This window comes from Carassius auratus, chromosome 21 (genome assembly GCF_003368295.1).
Source record: "Carassius auratus strain Wakin chromosome 21, ASM336829v1, whole genome shotgun sequence".
Lineage (NCBI taxonomy): Eukaryota > Metazoa > Chordata > Actinopteri > Cypriniformes > Cyprinidae > Carassius > Carassius auratus.
Genome location: NC_039263.1, coordinates 11,463,172 through 11,468,898, shown reverse-complemented (window position 1 = coordinate 11,468,898; position 5,727 = coordinate 11,463,172).

Genomic DNA, 5,727 nt, shown 5'->3' with positions numbered 1-5,727 from the left:
GGGGGAAAACAAGTCAAAGCGAACAGCGGGAAAGAGAGGAGGTGAGGCGGTGGGTGCAGAAAGGAGTGGGGGAAAGCAGGAATGAAATGAAAATGTTGCGATTGGGATGTAAAACTGCAAAGTGGCGTGAACAGATAAGGAAGAGAGAGAGAGAGAGAGAGAGGGATGGAGTGAGGATGAAGATGGTGTGAGTAGATCCAATCTTAGGCCCTGTCAATCAGAACCGCAGTGTTTACTGCCCACACATCCCTGCCCCTACCACAGGCATTACACATGCAGCGAAGACTGTCTCACGTTAGCCGTATTGATCATGTGCCAGGGCAGACCGGCAGCCTCTGCTGATTGAATATGTTGGATGACTTCCATTGTGGAGCTTCATCTTCAAAGTGGTTCCGAAGCTCTGGATCAAACGCGGTGTGTCGTAAGTGATTACGGATTGTAATGATAATGACTTTGTTCTGTTCTGGATGACTGTGTGATGAAGTTTGTTAGGCTTCTTCTGCGGCTCTGAAGTTCAAAGAGGCACGCCGACCACTTCCTGAAGTGAGTGAAATGGTTCCTGTCGTTAAATTGACTGTATAATAAAATCATTTGCAAGCTCATGAACTCTGTAAATCTATAATCATTCTTCTAGAAAATCAGTGCCAGGAATTACTCACCCCTTTTAAAAAAAAATACTAAGGCAATCATGGTATTTTGGCAAAAATCCTAATATCACAACAAAAAAGGCGGCTCAATTTTAATCAATTTTATAGGGGACATGAACTGAGAAATCTCAATTCCATTAATCTTTTGCTTTTCATTGCTTTCATTGTACTATAAAAACATTCCGTAAGTTTCAGAACTCAAAACTTTCTTGTTAGTTTAAAACCACTTATATTGAAGGCAGTCTGCCAAAACAACAGCTTGTGGAATGTGCCACTCTATAGTGTGAATAAGCACCAGCTCTGTATATAAAGACCAACGCCTGCTTCTACATCGCTGCCTGTTTAGCCCCGCCCACCGATTCGCACATGTAGTGCAAATAACAAGAAAGCAAACGCAGGTCTAAAAATAAATCAAATTATAAAGACATCAAGATGCTGTAAAGTTCCAAATTGTGGAAAAACACAGTATTTGCATTGCCTTCCCTCTAAACACAACATTAGGAAAGAGTGGATGAATTTTTTAATGAAGATCCAGACCACATCAGTAAGAACTCGGACCTTTGTTCACTTCATTTTACCACAAATTCGTATACAAACAAAGTACAATTCGATGTAGTATTTTCAGAAAGATTGGAACTAAAAGACGATGCTGTGCCGACTATATTGGATCCGACAGTAATGTTGCAGCACAAGTGTGAGTGATCACTATTGCTTTGTTCATTATTACACATCGTCGGATATGTACTGAGTATTTATGCATTTTTAACCTAAATCACAGCAGCTCATCTGTGACAGGACATAGACTGTCAAACATACAGTACACAACTGTTAGCCAATCATAGCAGCGGCCGTTTACTTCAGTGTCAACAATCCACCACGCCTATTCAAACAGTGTTCTGATGAGCAAGGGTTTACTTCTAAATTGTGATATTTTGGGATGTAAAAAATGTAAAATTTTATCACAAGTGGACCTCAGAGAACAGTACAATATAATAAAAAAGGTAGTTTATGACCGCTTTAATCGATCATTTGTGCTTGTGTGCTTATATACAAAATTGGGTGCATCGTGTGATCACGTCAAAACACAAACCTTCACTGGTTTGCTTCCAAAAACTTGCAATAAAGTTGTATGGACTATTTTTATGGTGCCTTTTATTGTGCTGTTTGTCATGTTTTGGAGCTTGACAGCCCCTGGTCACTATATTGTTTTGTAGTATAAATGTTTTAAAACGTCTCTTTATGTGCTTCCTGGAAGAAAGTTTGAAAAATCTGAGGTCAGTAAGATTTATTTATTTTCCTCTTTTAAGGAAATTAATACTTTTTTTTTTTTACACCAAGAAAGGACCTAAAATCGATCAAATGTGACTAGCTACTTTTACATTACTTAAAAAAAGTTATATTTGAAATAAATGTTGTCTTTTGAATTTCCTGTTCGTTAAATCAATAAAATATAAACCATAGTCCACAGTTTTCAACGCTGGCATTAAGAAATGTCTCCTAAATCTGCATATTAAAATGATTTCTGAAGAATCATGTGACAGGAGAAAACTGGAAAAATAGCGGCAGAAAATTCAGCTTTGCATCATAAGGATAAATTACATTTTAAAATGTATTCAAATAGAAAAAGATATTTTAAATTGTAATAATATTTTTGATCTTATGTTTTATAAGATACACTCCAGTACTGCAAATCATGCAACTTAATTGTAATTTCATTCTAAAACGGTATTTTATGATGAGCAAGATTATGCACTTCCTTCACTTTGAATGCTCATCCAAAAAGTCAAACTGACTTTTTTTGTTGAAAGTTTTTTTCACAATATGAATGCATAAAGACATTCTGCATTCCCTAAAGTTCACTGGTGTGACCCTTAACACTATTCTGAAGGAGAACCTACAATATATTCTAATTGTGTCACAACGGCAACCTTAGCATTTTAGCATAAACTGTTTTCCTAAGCGAGACAAAGGTCTGTATACCGAGCGGTTCACATGAGGATAGTACAAATTACAATTGGGCCATTTATGATGACTTCTTTTCAATGTCAGTGAACTGACTGGCCCAGAATGGAGCATGACATAAAGCTCCAACTATCTTTTCTGACAGGCTCGTCTTCATCTCAGTAACTCTTACATTTTCATTCCCTCCTCTGACCTCAATCAAGGCCTTTCGCTTTTATCATAGCGCAATTTCCATCACAGATATAAACTCATTTGCGTTGGTGAAGGTCAATGACTGAACGAACACAAACGGAGAGAGTTATCTGGACACGGCTGGTCTTACAGCAGAATCTGATGCCATTATTATTATGACGACTCGGTAAATAAGCGGCTCTCAAAGACATCCGACAACTGCCGCAAAGCGGGACGGAGCCGGTGAAGGACGGAAGGAAAACCTACTGTTGAGGAAACACACGACACATTGTGCAGCATGCACACACCTAACCATTAATACTGCACTCCTCCTGTAAATATACCCTTCCCAGAGCAACCACTAATGAATGTTAATTTCAGTCCCCTGGTGCTGATCCAATATGCTGATAAAGAGAGAGTGTGTGTTTCTTTGTGTGTGTGTGTGTGTGTGCTGCCCGTGGGGCCACCTAAGCATCTCGTGGAGCATCGCTTTCACATTGAACATTACTAAAATGGACTAGAATGCCTGGCTTTCTTCTCTCGTCTGTAATTAACGAGTTGATTATTAAAATGAAGCTGCAGATTGTTCCCTTAAGCATGCTGATTTCATAACACAGAGTGAGGTGCTCCATGCAGATGCTCTCACAAGGGTAACTGTAGTGGAGCTGCTCTGTATCAGGAGCAACTATCAGTGGTGCTCGGGGGCTCTCACGAGACCAACGCCATCCCTGACCTCTGCTGCGGTTTCCTCTCTCTACTCGCCTTCCAAAATCCTCCAGAAATAGAAGAAAAAATTGATATTCGACCTTGTGTGGGGTTATAGTATCATCTTGCTTGTCCACCACCAAGTGATGAGATGCATACATTGAAGCCTGCATTTATAGGTCACATGGTAGCTACATGGTCAAAACGAATTGAATTTTAATGGAAAAAGAATGAAAAAGAAAAGTAAAAAATATTTTTATATAACAATGAATTATATTCAACAAATGTTTTTTTGCTTTTTTATATGGAACAAAAAAAGCTTCGTATGCTATTAAAAAAAATCGTATGCTATTAAAAAACAAAACAATAAAAGGCACTTTAAAAATGTATTTTATTAATTTTATAAGTTAATTATTTTACTATTATCTTTTTAATTTCCATGTTTTTCTTACATTATTTTATTAAAATTTTATAATTATAAAATGTGCAATAAGATTTTTAAATACACAGGATAATGCATTTATGAGAAACTTTTCAATAAAAAAAAGTTAATTGTAACATATATATATATATATATATATATATATATATATATATTAATAAATATAATTACAAATTATATTATCATCATCATCATAACATCTTGATTGAAATGTTGGAATTACATTATATATACAGGTATATTTGTAGCAATAACCAACAATACAGTTTATGGGTCTAAATGATACATTTTTCTTTTATGCCAAAAATCATTAGGATATTACGTAAGGATCATGTTCCATGAAATTTTTTTGCAAATTTCTTACTGTTGAAATATCAAAACGTAATTTTTGTATTAGTAATATGCATTGCTCAGAACTTCATTTTGACAACTTCAAAGATGATTTTCTTAATATTTAGATTTTTTTTTTGCACCCTCAGATTCCAGCTGTTCAAATAATTGTATCTCAGCCAGATATTGTCATATCTTCACAAACCATACATCAGTGGAAAGCTTATTTATTCAGCTTTCAGATGTAGAAACTTACCCTATGACTGGTTTTGTGGTCCAGGGTCACATGCATCTATATTTTTTTTTTGCTTGATTTTATTCATTTCTAATTATTTTATTGCATTAAAAAAAAAAATATATGTGAATAACAAATAAAATGTTCAATATATTCTACAAATAAAATAACTACTGTATATGCACACACACACATACACACACACACACACACACACACACACACACAAACATATACTGTATATATATATATATATATATATAGTACAGACCAAAAGTTTGGAAATATTACTATTTTAAATTTTTTCGGAAGAAGTTTCTTCTGCTCATCAAGCCTGCATTTATTTGATCAAAAATACAGAAAAAAACAGTAATATTGTGAAATATTATTACAACTTAAAATAATAGTTTTCTATTTGAATATACTTTAAAAAAAGTATATCAGCATCATTACTCCAGCCTTCAGTGTCACATGTAACATCCAGTCTATCACATGATCATTTAGAAATCATTCTAATATTTTGTGTTGGAAACAGTTCTGCTGTCTAATATATTTGATGAATAAAAGGTTAAAAAGAACTGCATTTATTTAAAAAAAATCTAATAATATATATTCTAATAATATATTTTCTTTACTATATACTATCACTTTTTAGCAATTTAACACATCAAGTATTGATTTTATTTAAAAAGAAAGAAAAAAAATTACTGACCCCAAATTACTGACCAGCAGTGTATATTGTTATTACTAAATATGTATATTTTAAAAACATAGCTTTTTTTTCTTCTTTTTATTCATCAAAGTATCCTAGAAAAGTATCACATGTTCTGAAAAAAATATTAGCTGCAGAACTGTTTTCAGCTTTGATAATGAATCATCATATTAGAATGATTTCTAAAGGATCATGTGATAATGATCCTAAAAATTCAGCTTTGCATCACAGAAATAAATGATAATTTAAAGTATAATAAATTAAAAAAACAATTATTTTAAATTGTAATAATGTATCACCATATTAATTTTTTTTTCTGTATTTTTTATCAAATAAATGCAGGCTTGATGAGCAGAAGAAACTTCTTTCAAAAACATAAAAAATAGTAATGTTTCTAAACTTTTGGTCTAATAATTTAATAAATTTGGTCAATTGTGTATATATATATATATATATATATATATATATATATATATATATATATATATATATATATATATATATATATATATATTGTAAACAT